This window comes from Cupressus sempervirens, chromosome 3, assembly GCF_028749045.1.
Source record: "Cupressus sempervirens isolate cs-2001-9-10 chromosome 3, ASM2874904v1, whole genome shotgun sequence".
Taxonomy (NCBI): Eukaryota; Viridiplantae; Streptophyta; class Pinopsida; order Cupressales; family Cupressaceae; genus Cupressus; species Cupressus sempervirens.
The window spans coordinates 1,075,786,581-1,075,805,306 of NC_143120.1; the positions used below are offsets into that span (position 1 = coordinate 1,075,786,581).

Here is an 18,726-nt window from a genome sequence, read left to right on the forward strand (position 1 = left end):
TGCCTCTCCCTTCACTCTTTTTCTTGGCAATCTATTGATACCCCTGTTGTTATTATTCTCACTATTTATTCCATCACCTGTTCCAACTTTCCTTTCATAGATTTGACTCCATTCACCCTTCCTTCAAGTTGTTATAAGTAACGGCCCTGTGAATTCTTCTGAAAAGATTGCAATTATTAGGCTTTGTACCTGCCAAATGCATTTTCTTGAAAGCTCTTAACACTTATTCAACAAATTCACATCTTGCAATAATTGCAACTCATGAGGTATTCTACCAGGTAGTCTACATGCCTTCTCATGCTTCGATATCTTGAGTACATGTCTTCAAGGGCATCTTTGGTTGCAACATCAAATACAATTTCCTATCCTCCATACTTTGACATATGTTCATGCTCTATTCAAAAATTCTATGCAAATTGGAAAAGGTTGTGGAATATGCATTTTAAACTTCCCTTTCACTCTTTAAGAGAGATGCCAACTAAAACATACTAAAAGAAAACAAATCAACAATATATTTGCTCAATGCTGATCATCTTAGGCCTAGGATCCTCTGCATCATATACTAGTCATCATAGCCCTAAGAATCATCTCCAAGTTTTGGATATGCTTTGATTTCCACAAAGATTAAATGTTTACAGATGATCATCTAAATTCTAAACTAAAAATTTAAAATATACTAATGACCATTAGCATTACTGATTTGTTCATAAACCGAAAATAATCTTTAGCAATAGTTTGGCAGTATTTAATTATTTTAAAATGTAGATATAAGGAATTACATCAGATACGAAAAGTCACAGTGGTGTTGGGATAGTTTCCCTCAAGCTGACAAGCCAACACATTTTAGCCATTGCTATTATGCATTCCTACAATAACATCAATTCTAATATTCTCATCGAAAAAGTATCTGCCAAACATAAAGTTCATCAAATTTAGCTCATCCACACAAAATGACTACTAGATATGATGTCACAACCTAATGAGATGATCAATATTCTTCCATAGTCTCATTGTCGTCTGTTATTTCAATCAAAGATTCTGCCAAACATAAAGTTGATCACATTTAGCTCATCCACACAAAATGACTACTAGATATGATGTCACAACCTAATGAGATGATCAATATTCTTCCATAGTCTCATTGTCGTCTGTTATTTCAATCAAAGATTCTTCCATAGTCTCATCGTCATCTATTTCTTCAATTCTCATTTTCTTCCATAGCTTTTCATACTTCGCCACATGAAAAGATAATGATAGCTGATGCATTACATCTATGAAGACAATATCACTTTGGTCAAATTCTCCACTAAAGTACATTTGGGACAGTCGGGTCACAACTTCCTTTTCCAACCAGCGCCTTAAGGGTTTAGCACCATAAACCTACAAAAACCAAAACAGGAACTTGTTCAACTTAAAACTAAATTGCAAGAGTCTTCATTCTACAATATTGCAGTATTAAAATTGTATATGTAATAAAATTTTTAATTTGTAGCTGATTTGTTATCAAAATTGTATATGTAATAAAATTTGCAGTTTGTAGCTGATTAGCTATTTTCTTGTTTTTTCTATAAAGGTAACCACTTCAACTAGTTAGGATAGTGGACCACTACTCCAATGACAACAATAAAATGCTAATGCATGTCCTGGACCAGAATATGATAGAATCACATTTACTTAGAGTTATATCCTTCAAGAAAGTGCCAACAATCCATATTCAACGCCATTTCTCTATAAGGTTTGGTGCTTTCTACCCTTAAAAAGTTTGGAAAGTAATCAATTTACTTTTCTTCGTAACTAAGAAGCAATGATATAAACTTCCAGGTGTTTCTTGTTCTTATTGAAAGGAGATTTTTATTTTTTTAGATTATTTTGTTTTAGTTGTTTTAGGTCATCCTAACATTCCATTACTGATCATCCTATTTTAATCCAACGAAGTCTATATTTTTGAATTAGGATCTCTCTAGTGTGATATTCTCACATCTACTTTGTTAAACAGTCTTATCCCCACTAAATAGTAACATACTCTATCTTCTTTATTCTCCCCTTTTCTAGAAAGTGAGTGGAAGCTAGCTTGGATTAAGGTATTTAAATAACTTTACAGTTAAACCAGGACCCTTCTAATATGAAGCTCAAATTTCAATCTATTGTTAAAATGCTTCGTACCTATTAAATAGTCGATTAGACAAGCATCGAAGCATGTAATATAAAATATACAAACCAGAGGAATAACTCTGAAAATGGACTTACAGGATCATAGGCTTTCTCAACAACAAGGTTTAAAACTTCATCACTAACTAACAAATGAACTCTCTTCTTAGAAAGCCATAGAGCCACTTCTTTGATCTACAATATAGCAACCTTCTGCACCTCCTCATTTTTTAGAGGATTAGAAACGGCTATCTCATCAAGTCTATTCAACAGTTTGTTCCTAAAGTGCTTTCTCACCTGCAATAAAGTAGCACCACAGTTTTTCTTTTAAGAATAACAGTATTTCAATGACAATTAGATCTAATGAATCATTACTTAATTGAACCTACTTTTTGTATTACTCTATCTTGTGCAACTTCTATGGATGTGACTCTAGAGAGTCCTAGAATAAAGTACTCTGCTCCAAGTTTGGATGTCATGACAATTATCGTGTTGGAGAAGCTAACTGCCTGACCACGTTCATTTGTCAATCTACCATCATCAAGAATCTGAATCAAGGTGTCAAGTACAGATACATGTGCCTCTCAACTTCATTAAATAGAACAACACTATACGATCATCTTGTAACTACTTTAGTCAGTTTCCCACCCCGTCTAGAACTAACACATCTGCAATTATTCATTACAATTTAGCTGAAATATTGGCTACCATTTATTCAGTATATAAGTAATGAATTTTTTTTGGAATAAGACCAATCTAAAAGAAACCTCTTTCTTTAGACATACCCAGAGGGACCACTGATGAGTCTAGAAACTGAGTGTTGTTCTGTGTATTCAGACATATCTATCCAAACTAATAGGCTTTCATCATAAAATAGTTTTTCTACAAGAGCCTTTGCAAAGCTCTATTTTACCAACTCTAGTAGGTTCCAAGAATAGAAAGGATCCAGTAGGTTGATGTAATTTCCTAAATCCCGCATCTGATCTCATCACAACATCTGCAACTGCCTTAACTGCTTTGTCTTGCCCAACAACTCTTGCATGCAACCTTTCAGCCAAGCCTAACAACCTCTTCTTACAAGTTTGACAAAGCCTGGTAAGAGGAATACTAGTATGATGACTCACCACCTGTATGAAATGAGAAATGATGGTACTGTCACTACAGATTCACTTTTTCCTATCTTCATAACATGCAAATTCTAAAGCACAACTATTGGGAATCCAACCTCAATTTAACTCATAGGCTGCAACTAAACTTGACATGCATTAAAAATATGAAAAGAAAACCTATCAAGAATAATTCAAAACTCATATTTCACATACATTTGCAACTTCATCAGGTCCTAAAAAAAACATTAATTTTCCTTTAAAATTAGTTTCATGTAGAGCAATTGCTTCCTCTATCTGAAGTGCCCCATATTTTATATCAGCAACTCTTGTCAGATCCATCATTCGCTCTGCCTCCTGTAGAGTAGACAATATTTCTCCATGTTTTTGCTTCAACCAACAGATTTCATTCATTCTCTCTTTTTCTTTAAAAAATTTCATTTTAAGAGGGAGCATGCCATCTCTCAAATCACCAACCTTGTTGTGAACATATATGATAGGAAATATTATTATATATATAAGAAGTTATCTTTAATCTTATAAAAAACTCCCTTGCATAGCACAATAATCTTCCTTCGTCTTTGCATAAATAACCCCCAAGCAACTATTTAGAAGAAAGGTAATATCAATACCAACCTCCTCCGTATAAGGAAGCAAAGGTGTGTGGAATCACTTCCTACACTAATCCTTGAGAGGACGATTATGCAAATTTGACTAACTATTGCAAAGATCTCAAGAAATGCATAACAATATAATCAAAATAACAATGAACTCATAACACAATGCTACTATGGGGAAAACCTTTCCAGGAGAAAAACCCCACCCTCCAAAACCCACACAATGTATTCTCAAATTTGAAAGGTTACAATACACTTGCAATGGAAGTTCTTACAGGAGCACATCACCACAACTCGAACTTGAACAAGGACTTAGAGAGATACTCCTTCTAGCACCAATCTTGCAAACTGAACTCAATGATTCAAACACCTCTCCAAGCCCTCCTTTTATAGTGATTTTCCATTTGGAAACCATTTGTGGTTTTATAAAACCATGGGCCAAAGCCATGGGCAAAACAACCATGCCACATGTTACCCACTTGTAATTTGTAACTCCAAGAATGCCATTTTCGTCCATAATTTTGTCCTCTAGTTTAGACCCCCATAGAAGTCATAAAATAAGTTTTTTACACTCTAAAAATAACCTTTCTACATTGTTCTAGAGACTACACACATTTTTAAAAACTCATACACCTTTTCCAACTCATAAACATGTGGAAAACTACCACAAACAAATTCTAGAATTTCCTAAAAAATTTCTAGAGTTTTCCAAAAAAAGAGCTTGCAAGATTGAGACACAATTCTCAACATTCTCCCACTTGTCGAAAACCTTGCAAGAGGGAGGGGATCCACAGTTTCATGGAGTTAATTGCTAGGGGCTGAGAGACCCATAGACTCCAAACACCATATGAACTTCTCTCTACTCATGAGCTTAGTTAATGCATCAACAACATTCACCAAAGTCTCTACCTTCTCCAGCTTCACCTTGCCGTTCTTGAGCATATCTCTCACAAAATGATATTGTACATCAATGTGCTTGGTCTTGACATGAAATGTTGGGTTCTTTGCTAGGAAAATTGCACTCTGATTGTCACTATAAATTGTCATTGTACCCTATTTGAATTCTATATCTGAACACAATCTCTTTAGCTAGATAGCTTCCTTGCAGGCATGAGTAGCTACCATATACTCCACCTTTGTAGTGGACAAAGCAACCACATCTTGTCGCTTGCTCATCTAACTGCACCACCGAATAATGTAAACACATATGTACTGGTGGATCTTCTTCTATCAACATTACTAGCTTAGTCTGAATCCACGTAGCCTTGAATATCCAAGGAATGCTCATATCCTATTCCATTAAAACATATAGAGTACCCTGAGGTACCCCGCAAGTATCTGAAAACTCTTTTTACTGCATCCCAATTTCCTCTTCTTGGATTAGACATATAACGAAAAAGTACTCCCATTGCTTGGGCAATGTCTGGTCTTGTATAGGCCATAGCATACATAAGACTGCCAACTACACTTTGATACAGTACTCAACTCATCTCTTCCATCTCCAATGGGGATGTAGGACATTGTGAGCTAGAAAGCTTTGTTGCCATAGTAACAGGAACACTCAATGGTCCGAAATCTTGCATATTGAATCTTCTCAGAATAGTACCAACATACTTACTCTGACCTAGCCAAAGCTTTCTATTTTTTCTATCTCTTATAATCTTCATTCCCATAATGTAATTTGCTGTACCAAGATCTTTCATTTCAAACTTTGCTAGGAACTGAGATTTTAATTCTGCAATCACACCTTTTCCTTTGCCAATAAACAACATATTATCAACATATAAAGCAATAACTAAAAAATAATCACCATCAGACTTGTAGTATATACAGTGATCAGATTTGGATCGCACAAATCCCAAACTCAACACATATGTATCAAACTTCTAGTACTACATCCTAGGACTTTGTTTTAAACCATATAAGGATTTCTTCAATTTACAGACCAAATGACTTTTACCTTTCACCACAAAGTGCTCTGGCTATGTCATATAAATTTCTTCCTCCAAATCTCCATGAAGGAAAGCTATCTTCACATCCATATGCTAAACTTCTACATCATAAGCTGCTGCAATAGAAAGTAAAAATCAAATGGATGTCATTTTTGCTAAAAGAGAAACAATTTCACCATAATCAATTCCTACAACTTGGGAGTAACCTTTTTCCATCTAAACCTATCTTCCTTTTGAACACCCATTTACAACCAATAGGCTTCCATCCTTTAGGCAATGGTACAAGGTCCCATGTATCATTCCTCTTATGGGCTGCCATCTCTTCTTCCATGGCTATCTTCCAGGACTCTGAATCATTCATAGAAGGAGCCTCTTCTATAGATTTCAGTTCATCGATATTAGCATTCAAAGCAAATATAGACCTCCAATCATCAAGAGAATATCCATACCTTTCTGGTGCTTTCCTCTATCTACTAGACCTTCGAACAAGATCTAGTTCAAGTTCAAGTTTAGGTTCATGATTAGGTTCTCCCTCTTCCTTTGATGATTTAGAGCTCGAAGAGCTCTCTTCAACAACTTTTCTTTCTAAGGGCCTCAATTCAACTTTCTTAAGTGTAGTAGGAAGTTGAATCACATCTTTCTTTTCTTTTATCTGTTTTGGCTGCACTATAATAGAAGAAGGCTCAATTTCTCTAAAAATAACACTTCTAGAGTAAATTACCTTTTGTGCAATAGGATCCCAAAGCTTGTACCCTTTCACACCATAACTATATCCGATGAAGATACATGTGTTGTCCAATTTTGTCTATTCTTCCTTTGGTACATGAGCATATGCCTCACAACCAAAAACTCTTAGATGACTAAGTGAAGGCTTATGGCCCGACCATGCTTCCATTGGCATCTTATCAACAAGAGTTGGTGTAGGAGACCTATTTATTAGGTAGTAGGCAGTGGCTACAACTTCGGCCCTAAACTTTTGTTCTAGTCCAACTCCGTTTAGCATACTCCTGGCCTTCTCCATCACGGTCCTATTCATTCTTTTTGCAACTCCATTCTGTTGCGAAGAATACAAAGTTGTCTTCTCTCTTTTAACACCACAATATGTGCAAAATGTGTCAAAATCATTGGATCAATATTTACCACCTTTATCAATTCTCAAATGCTATATCTTCTTTCTAGTCTACAACTCAATCATTGCTATAAATTTTTTGAAATGACTGAAAATTTCAGCTTTACTTCTAAGAAAAGAAATCCATGTTCTTCTACTAAAATCATCAGCAAAAGAAACATAATAAACTGATCTACCAATAGAAGGAACATCAACTGGACCAAATACATCCAAATGGATTAGATCCAAAATACTTGAGGACTTATGAGAACTTGAGTAAAATTGAATGTGGTTTTGTTTACCATAGATACAATGCTCACAAAAATCAAAATCAAGATTGAAGTCATTCAACCCATCAACAAGGTTTTTGTTCTTTAAGGTTCATAGACCTTTCTCACCTATGTAGCTAAGTCTCCAGTGCCATAACATAGTCTTCTCTGCAGGTAACTTTGATTCTATAGATAGAGCACCCTTGGGTACCCAGAAACCACAACCATCTATTGAAAGAGAAACCCTCTCCTCCAACAAAGTAGTCCTCTTCACAATCTTATCATAAGTACTATTGCACTCAACTGTGTGTGCATCAAGGTGGTACAATGTACCCAATATGCTTCCTCTAGCTATTACAATAGCACCTCTCACCATTTTCACACCTGCTTCAAAAAATTGTACATGCACACCCGCATCTATTAGTTTGCTAATAGATAAAAAATTCCTCGCTAGTCCCAGGATATGAAAGACACCATGAAATCTTTTAATTCTACCATCAAAAAATTTCACACGATTACTTCCATGACCAACAATATCAAGAACTGAGTTATCACCCAAGTACACCTTACCACCATCAAACTTTTCATATTTACTAAACCAATTTCTATTAGGGGTCATGTGAAAAGATGCACCTGAGTCTAGCAACCATGCATTGACACCTGCATGAGTGGCCAACGCTGCATGAAAGCATCTTCGTCTTCCTTCTCAGAGTTGGAATCAGAATCTTGTTTCTTTTTCTTTTTCTTTTCCTCTTTGCAATCCTTTCGAAAGTGTCCAAGTTTGCCACAATTCTAGCAAATTGCCTTGGACTTACTACAAGATTTTGATCTCCCCTTATTCTTGGACTTGAAATGGCCATGTTGCTTCTCATTCTTTCCTCTTTCCTTTGGTCTTCCTTGAACACTCAAAGCCTCTTTGGCATTCAGAGAGACTTTCCTTCTCATCTCTTCAGAAAGTATAGAACCAACAACATCCTCCATCTTCAAGGTGACTAAAGTGCTCCCTATACCCAAGACAAGGCTGTCCCATGAGTCTGGCAATGAGCATAGCAATATTTGGTACCTTTCTTCTTCATCCGTCCACACCCCAATTGAGGTCAGCTGAGTCACCAACATATTAAAAATTTCAAGATGCTCAGAAATCTGTCCACCTTCTTCCATTCTCAAGGAATACAACTTATTCCTCAAGAAAATCTTGTTCACAAGTGATTTTGCATGATAGATCTCACTTAGCTTCTTCTAAAGCTTCTTTGCAGTAGGTTCTTCATGGACATTAATCAGTATGGAATCTGCAAGATACAATCTGATGAAACTTTTAGCTTTCCTATCTCTCACATCATACTCTGTGGCTAAATTCGGATTTGTGGGCCTCAACTTCTTCTCATCAATTGCATCCCATAGATCTCGATCAATCAATAGATCTTCCATCTTCAGCTTCCACATTTCAAAGTTTATGCCAGAAAACTTCTCTACATCAATCCTCCTTGATGTGCTTGCCATCTTTGCAATCCTGCAACACAAAAATAAAACCTCTACACAAGCTCCCACCCAAACCTTGATTAGCTCAAAAAAACCCCTGTACCCAACAAATAGAACCAAAACTGGGCAGGCTTTGATACCACTTGTAAGGAAGCAAAGGTATGCGGAATCAGTTCCTACACTAATCTTTGAGGGAATGATTATGAAAATTTGACTAACTATTGCAGAGACCTCAAGAAATGCATAACAATATAATCAAAATAACAATGAACTCATAACACATTGATTACCATGGGGAAAACCCTTTCGAGAGAAAAACCCCACCCTCCAAAACCCGCACAATATATTCTCAAATCTAAAAGATTACAATACACTTGCAATGCAAGTTCTTATAGCAGCACATCACCACAACTCAAACTTGGACTCAGAGAGATACTCCTAGCACCAGTCTTGCAAACTGAACTCGATGATTCAAACACCTCCCAAAGCCCTCCTTTTATAGTGATTTTCCATTTGGAAACCATTTCTAGTTTTACAAAACCATGGGCCAAAACCATGGGCAAAACAACCATGCCACATATTACCTACTTGTAATTTGTAACTCCAAGAATGCCATTTTCGTCCATAATTTTGTCCTCTAGTTTAGACCCCCATAAAAGTCGTAAAATGAGGTGTTTACACTCTAAAATAGCCCTTCTACATTGTTCTAGAGACCAGACACATTTTTAGCAACTCATACACCTTTTCCAACTCATAAACATGTGGAAAACTACCACAAACAAATTCTAGAATTTCCTAAAAAAATTCTAGAGATTTTTGGAAAAAGAACTTGCAAGGTTGAGACACAATTCTCAACACTCCAGCCGTGCCTTCCTCGCTTCATATTTCTTATTTTCCAGAGCATGTAGCTGAACTTTTAGTTGAAATGTTTCCCTTTCAAGTGCATCTAACTTTACTTTCACATTTGCACATGCTTCATCAATCAGATCAATTACTTTGTCAAGAAGATGCTGATCTGTTTAGAGTTCAAACAAGAAAACAATTATCAATTACTTGTACAAAGCCCACAAAATGATGCTCACTTAAAAATTTATGTCTCGGGCTTAACTCCTACCAATTTAAAGTCAAGACAATAAATTTGCACAATCATCCAAGTAAAAATTATCTGTTCAGAGTTGAAACAAGAAAACAACTATCAATCACTTTTACAAAGCCCACAAAATGATGCTCACTTTAAAGTTGATGTCTTAGGCTTCATCTAACTCCTATCAATTCAAAGTCAAGACAATAATTTTGCACAATCGTCCAAGTAAAATTTAATGTTCTGTCCATTTATGATCAAATCTTATATATTAAGAGCACCCCCACAGCACCAACTTTTCTAACACCACTTCAATCATATGGATATTGAAGAGTTTACCGGTTATATAACAACAGGATAATTGGGCAGCGACTTCTATTGCTCTACCTGTGATCCTTAGCAAAATGTTAATGATGTCAACCACACTGGGTTTAGAAAGGTACACCTACCAAAAGAAGTTAATAAGGTAAGTTATTCACAAGATGACCTGTGATCTTGCAATAATCTGTATCAATAGACTGAATCAAGTGCCAACCTGCTAGTATTGGCATTCCAATGCAGCATCTTTCTCTACACATTTTGTATGCTCAACCCATGTAGTTGATCCCACACACTTCAACTGGCCGTGAGAAACCATTGGTTTAAATGAATTAGCAGCAATCATTGAACGCTCACATTGTCCTGAAAACAAATCCACTTGTCAATTTGCAGACAACCAATTATAATGACATCCTATTAGATTAAATCATAAAGAGAGAAAAGAACAATAAAGAAAAATCATTCACCAGCACCAAGGACCAAATGTAATTAGGGAATAAAAAGAATTACTTTTCCTTGGGATTCTTCTACCTCCAATATAGATTTAAGTCGCTCTTCAAACTGACCCACGTATGTTGCTCCAGCAATAAGGACTCCCATATCCAATTCTATCAATCTAACTCCAAGCAAATTTCTGTAGCATATGAAAGAAACTTTATGAGTTTTGAAATGGATTCATTGAGTCCCAAATCAACTACTAAAACACTGACCCCACTTGAATGGTCCAAATACATCAAATTGCTAAAGCAGAACTATTTACAGGGAATTAGTCAATAATACCTCTGTTAAATAATATATTTCTTAAATTAAATGGAGAGACATTGAGGTCATCATCAATCTCAACATTTCAGATGAAGACTCAGAACCAGGAATTTCAAAACATTTGTGACCATGAGAGAATGCTGCAGAGCACAGTTGATGAAACCATGGAGAAGAGTTCACAACTAGAATGTACTGAAACAAAAGGACCCATCAGTCTCCTAACTACACCACAAAACAAATCTTGTAGACCAGATAACTAGAGCCTTCTCGCCTAAAAATTGACATACTTTTAATGTTTAGAGTAGCTTCCAAAAGATTGCTATAGTTTCAATATTTAAAATAGGGTAATTAAATGGAACTTGGATATTAGAAGAAGTAAAATGTGAGAAATTGTCCTGGTGAGTAAAACATGTTAAAATGAATAGTTTATTGGTCAATAGAGCATTTTGGAAACAACATTTTACTGATTCTAGAAATGGAAAAGAGTATTGCTGTTTTGGATAGCTATTCATATTCTTCTATTTTCTTTCTCTTTGTAAGTTTGTAACTAGTAGTTTTCCAGATTTTTCTCACTATTAGATATTTCATGGGTGTATCGCAGTAGGTTTTTAGCCATCAATGGCTATTCTAAAAGAGGCGTGTTGTGCAGAACATGGTAATGCATGGATTCAGAAGAAAAAATCTGAATGGCCATTATAATTTTTTTTAACATGAGTTGGCTTTTTTTAAACAAAGATCTTGTTTTAAGAAAGAAAGAGAAATATGAACGCAACAATTCCCAGCATTATCAGCAGCGATCATTATCAGCAAAAATATGGAAGCAACAATTGCAAAGATCTAAGATAGCAATAGAACATGATAAATACACCGAATTGTTATTCATTGTTTTTACCTTGGGACATCTCCTTCAATAATTCTTTGAGCGAGTCCCTCCACCACAGCAATCTTTCCAACTCCAGCCTCTCCAATTAGTACAGGATTGTGATGACTTTCTGGATTTCTTCATCTCTGCCAATAACTGGGTCAAGCTTTGCTGCCACTTTGACAAAGTCGCAACAATATGTTTTTAGAACCTGGAAAGGGGTAATAATATCAAAGATGGTTTCCACCTTCTCATCCCATTCCACTTCCCACAGCTTCACAACTTGAGATTTAACTTGCAAAGGACACACCCCTACATCTATAAAGCTATTGATAACGTGTGAATCCTCCAAAATCCTACTATGAGATGATCCACGCCCAAACGGGTGTCTCCTTTCTTCTTCTGTGCCGATTGAGCGCGCTCAATGCATTTGATTACATCAGCGTTGTCGACTGGAGGAGAGTCGTTGGACGACAGCTTTTCCAGGTACTGGCACAAGAATTTTTTAACAGATTCCACTGATTCATCTACCCAAGCAGCATAAAAAATTGCTTCTTTTAGTAGCCCATCGGCATTCTCTATAAGAACAATGGCCAAGTGAAGGGGTGTGAATTGTGCATGACCAGATTTTCGAGCATACTGTCGACCTGATTCTACAGTTTCAAAAGTTCTATCTATGAAATCTTTGGAATCCATTTTTTATTATGTCACCTTTCAACAACCTCCTCATTTAGAGGATAATAAATAGAGGTGGCTATCCACCATCTCCATAGAAATTAATAAAAGTAAAAATAACGTTTTTAATTATTCTTCAGCATAAGTAAGTGGACTGGTAATCTTTACCATAAACAATATCAAACCATCTGAAAATCAAATATAATATAGTAAATTAGGATAACATTGTTCAATGTTAAATGCTTCTGCTAAGCCATCTTATTCCGAAAACCATTTTCTACTGGACTCTGAGCACTAAAAAATTAATGAAATGAGAATTGTACCCTAGGTAAAAGAAAAGTGTAGAATTGATTATTTCTTTGACTTCTTCCATGCTTCTTATCCTGTGCAAGAAATAGTTTGGTTAGTTTCAGCACTGATGTAGATTGTACAGAGTCTCCAGAGGAATAATGTGTCATGGACATGTAGAGAACAAGCTGCATGGAAGAAGTCAAAGAAACAATTATGAATATGACTCTTCATTGGACACCTGATAAGGTCCTGCTCCTTCAATCCCCCCTCTGGATCCTCTTTTTCAGTTCAAGCTCTACTTCCTCCTTTGTCGAGCAATACATTTGCTTGAGATCCATAAACCCACTTAAGAAAGTCATTTAGTCATCAAATCCAAAACCCAACTCTAGAGGAAAAATTGCATCAAGTTGAAATCATGAAACAGAAACACAGGGCAATCTTTGTTAGCCCAATAAACCACATTGAGTAGAACTCGCTGATTATTCAAACAACTGATCCTTCTAAAACTTAGAAGCGGCATGGATTGAAATATATGAAAGTACAAATGCTCATGACTACGAAATGTTGGAAAGATAATACTTTGAAATATGAAATGCACATATTGTATCTTGACTACGAAACCCAGTTCTAGAGGGAAATTGGATGAAATAGAAACATAGGAACCCAGTTCTAGAGGGAAATTGGATGAAACAGAAACATAGGGCATTCTTTGATAGCCCAATAAACTGCATTAAGGAGGCTCGCTTATGATTCAAAAAACTGATCCTTCTAAAACTAAGAAGAAACATGGATTGAAATATATGAAAAAAAAAAATGCCAATGGTTATGAAACCAAATGTTGGAAAGGTTATACTTTCAAATAGTAAAACATATTGTAACTTGGCTAGGTTACATGACATTCTTACGATATTCTAGTACATGTCTAGCAACATGAAAATATATTTCTAGCAGACCTAAAAACCAGGCCATCACAGATTTGGCTTACTTCCAAGGTCAGATTTTTATTGGTAAAATTGATTTTTATTGACATAAAAATCCCATCTATAAATAGCTCTGTCGTGGCAGCATAGCTGCCAAATGTTTCTCCATTGTCATTTGACTTAATTGTCATAGTTTTGCCTAGAGGCCATTTATAATTGATGTAATTTTGTGTGTTGAAAAAAACCATTTAAGAATATAATTGACATTTGCATGTCTAATTACTCGTATGTACAGGAAAATCCAAATATAGTTAGAAACGAAGAACATTACAGAGTCGATAGAAATTATGTGGGGCTGACAATGAATGGTTTGTGGTAGAGGCTTTTACAATTTTGCATGTAGTTGGCAATGAATATATTGTGGCAGAAACTCTAAATTGTAGCGAATGCTTTGTGGGAATAATTATATTGTGACAGAAACTAAATTTTTTGGCCGAAATTTGGGGCCAAAAATTTGAGTGGATGGGGAAGCTTAAATATCATTGAATCGCGAGAATGAAGGTATCCTTGTACCTTGTATCATAAAATGCATTTTAAGTTGAATTTATTTTTGCACTAGTTTTTCCCTGCCTAGAATTTATTTGCACGTTCATCATTATACTTTGACTGCAAATACAAATTGTTATTATTTCCATGTCTCCATCTACGAATCCATGTGAGGAAATTCACATAGTCATGAAAAGGAGTAGAGAGAGAACGTTCCCATTTTGTCTTTATCTTCTATGACAAAAATGCATGACTAGGCAACACTTTCAAGGTTTATGGTTATAGAGGAGGCTTTCCATGTAAGATATTGGAAGAGTGATGAAACTTTTTGAACCAAATAATTTTTTTGACAGTTTTTACTTTTAACAAAATTTTAGTAATCTCAAAATAAGCTGCCTTAAAAAAATACTTCTTATTACGCTTTTTTTTTCCAGCACAACAATCTGGACATAATGACATCAATAACTACAAATGCAATTGCAGAAATTCTAGCAGAAATTCCACTTAAGGACCCTCTTCTACAAGTTACGAGTATACAACCAATGAAGCAACAACAGTCCACAACTGTTACTTACTGTCTACATCTCTCTGATGGCATACAGACCCATCCATGCCTAATTCCTCAACACCTAAACAATTTTGTTGAAGACAACAATTTGCAAGGAGGATCGATCATCAACCTTACAGATTACAAACGCAAACAATTTATGAATTTCACTTGCATTTTCTTAAATTTTTTCTATGGTCTTTAGTTGTTTTTCCTCTTTACGGTTGTTAGCTAAATTTTGTCAACTTTTAATTGCAGTGCAATTTCAGTAAATAGTTTTAAAGTAATATCAACTATTGCAACAACTATTAGAACACCAACTCTTCTTTTGAAAGCAACCACTTTGTTAATGAGCAAGCATAGCCTATTTGAGAATAGTCCAAAAGAAATAAATTCTAGCTACAGAGAAGCAAGCTCTATAGTAGAAAACTTTTTCCCAACACCAACAATAACCCCCATTAAAACATTGACCCCGTATCATAAAATTTGGACTATAGAGGGGAGGGCATTAAGTAAAACTTTTATTCATAGATTTAAAAATGGTGGATGTGATGGAAAAGTATTTGGCTTTGACTATATTGATAAAGAAAGTATTGTGATACATGTCACCTACTTCAATGATATAGTTCAAGAATTTAACAATGTTATCTAATCAAATGAGCTTTATCTCATCTCTAATGATAGAGTCAAAGTTGCTAACTTGAAATATAGTAGCTCAACTAACCCATTTGAGATTGTTCTACATAGCTCATCTCCTATTACTCTTTCGACAACTATTAAATCCACCATATCTATGTAGTGTTTAAACATTAGGAGCATATAATCATTGCAATTTTTACCTATTAGCCTTGTTGTAGATGTCATTGGCATTGTCCTATGCATTAGTCCAACATCAACCATCTGCAAAGGAGATGGATCTGACAGAAACAAATGTACAATTTTCATAATAGATATGTCTAATTGTACTATTGATATAACATTTTGGGGGGACCTTTGCCAAGGTCAAGGAAGGGAAATTTCAGCAATGCCTTTACAGCCAGCTCCACCAATAGTTTTGATCCAATCTACTTGCATTATTTCATATTGAGGAAAGGCTTTAGATAGTATACCTCCAACATCAATTACAATAAATCCACATTTATTGCAAGCAAGAACACTTCAAATGTGGTCTACCACAAAAGCCATTGCTAATCCATTAAAATCATTGTCAAGAACCACATTATCTATCCCCAACTTTAAAAATCCAACACCTATTTCATCATTGGTAAATAGAGTCATCTTTTAGGAAGAAGGTGTGTGTATAAAAGCCACAATTACAAACGTTCATCTGGACAATTTTTACTCTCTCATGTCCAAAAGTTTTTGAGAACAAGAAATGTTAAAAAAAAACTCACTCAAATCTCAAATAGTACATTTGAATGCCCAAAATATTCCATTAATGTGCCTGTAGACACCCAAAAATTGGCAAAGACCTAAATCACACAATTTCTATCAATCAATGCAAATTAAAGAGAAAATCAAAAGAAACACAACAGGCTTTCAAATCAAAAACACATCAAGTCATTAATCACCTATCAATTCAGCAAGACCTAAATCAATTTTAAAAAGAGGAAGAAAATAATTCAAATTCATAAAATAAAATTCAAAAAGGGAGGAAGGAAAAAGACAAAGTGTTGAAAATAAATCATTTAGTAAATCAATAAAATCACTTTATCCTCACAAGATGAAACTCCCCGTTTTACTATTTAAAAAAAATTTAAAAATTTTCATATTATCCCTAAAACCAAGTCTATTGGACTCTTCCTCCTGGCCCCTTATGAGATATTTTGAGTTTCTGTTGGACTCTTCCTCCTGGCCCCTTATGAGATATTTTGAGTTTCACTTTCACCCCCAATCAAAAGTGGAAATTTTGGTTCTTACCCCAACCCCTTACGAAATCCTATAAATAGGAGGGAAATCTAAGAGACAAGGGGCCCAAGTTTTTATGCATCTACACTATAGGCATATTTACACTCATTGTTTTAGCCTTTTCATTATAGTGTTTTTGTAGCATTGTTAGTATCATTTTATGTCATTTAGCATCATTTATTGCATATTTATCTCATGGCATGATCATTTCAAGAGCATTTCTGGGAGTTGTATTTCACATATAATCCGCATTATAGTCATACATCTTGCATTTTTCATCATAAATTTGCATTCTTAGCAATATCCCATTCTAGAACTGTCACTAAAAGGCTGGTCTAAGAGCTATTTTAGCAGTTGTAGTTAGGGAGACATGAGATCCTTGTAGAGATTACTTGTTGCTGATGATATCTTGGGCCTAGTATAGTTTGTCATCAGTCCATTTTCTTTCTATGTGGAAGTTTCATGAATACATGCTCTTTTACTATGTACAAAATGGTGCCCACCATGGGGCTGAACTAAAAGCCTCTCTACTTTCAAGTTTTTAATCTAATCCTTCTTTTCTTAGTATATATTTTTGTTTTTCTTGCTATTTTTTGTGTAGATCTGATCAAATACAGGTGCTATTGCATCCGAGAGGCCTCATATTAGCAAGAACAACATCCCAAAGTCTTTCCCGAGCATAGAACAGTCAGATCTGGGTCTTCTGATACTTCTGCGCTTCGTTTCAATGCTTCTAAACAATATTCTAACACTTATGAAGTCTATTTTTTCACATTTAATCTAATTGTAGTGCTTATACATCATTCTATAACGCATTTTATTTATTCTATAGTGAATCTGCATAATATTATAGCAATCTTAAGAGTACTGTGGCACATTTAACCATTTTTGCAGAGCATCTAAAGCATCTTGTAGTGCATTTACCTTTCTTATAGTGCATCTGCATAATAGAATAGCGCATTTGAAAGTTTCTAGGATGCATTTAACCATTTTTATAGTGCATTTGAAGTATCCCATAACACTTTTCACTTTCTTTTAGTGCATATGCATGATAGAATAGCACATTTGAGGTTTCCTGTAACGCATATGAGTATTTATGTAGCGCATTTGATGAAAGTTGCAATTTCCTAAATCTAACTCCCAAATCCAAACATTTTTTTCTTACAGGTCCCTTCTGCATCAACAAACAGGCCTTCAAACTGAAGACAACATGCAACAAGAATGAAGACCCTCACAAATGCACCTAGCCCTTGCTAGCTTCAAATTAGGTAGGTGGACCACTGCTCTTGTCAATTAAAAGTGTGGCATTTCCAATCTTTCAAACATAGTTTAATTAGATTGTTCAAGCTCGCTGATCTAATAAAGAAGTAGGCCTATGCTCTTAACTCTTTTGAGTTGATCAAAATGCTCAACCTTCTATAAATATTGGTTACAGTTGAGCGAGGAAAAGAACCCACACATCGTCTAATTAGGAGCCCCCCTATTTTCAGTAGTATAAAGGCTAGAAATAACTCCTTTGTGTCTGACGTGTTTGGGGAGCTAAAGCAACAAGGATATGCTCTCACTCTCTCGAGTGATCGGATTCCCAAACTTATCTATTGACTTCCATTTCTCACTTTTCACTAGGTAGAATAATCTAGCCATAGAAGGGCTACCTCTCGAGTTGCCTTAGTAGGGCCAGTGAGAGGGATTTCCCCCAATCTTGTATTCTTAATCAAATGCAAGCCACCCATGTTCGACGCATAGCCTTCCTCTAGTAGTCTCACAAGGGATTGTGCCAAACCTCCCTAGTGTTGGTGGAAAGCTCTCTATTACAAGAGAGGTAAATCTAAACATAGTTGGAACATTAAGACTTATTAGTCACCAGCCTTAGATAACCTTGCTAGGAAGCCATCTTTTTTAATTTTCTAGGTGTGTGTGATTTTTTTTTTCATTTTGTTTTGATCTCACTACTATTATGCTTGAGTGCTTTCAAACTTAATAATGAACACCAGTGCAGATCACAAACCTTCTAGAAAGACAAACCTCAAATCGATATTAAGAAACCAAGTGTAAAACAAAGGTGTTGCTAAACAATCCTTGGAATTGTACATACACTAGATAAAACCGTGCTTCTGAACATTCCTATAATGCTTCT

The 18,726-nt window shown here is 35.4% G+C and overlaps 1 pseudogene; it reads right to left on the bottom strand.

The window, feature by feature from the left end:
• Positions 1 to 1,119: 1,119 nt before the first annotated feature.
• LOC149570485 (chaperone protein ClpB1-like) lies at positions 1,120 to 12,398 on the bottom strand (annotated as a pseudogene).
• Positions 12,399 to 18,726: the final 6,328 nt, after the last annotated feature.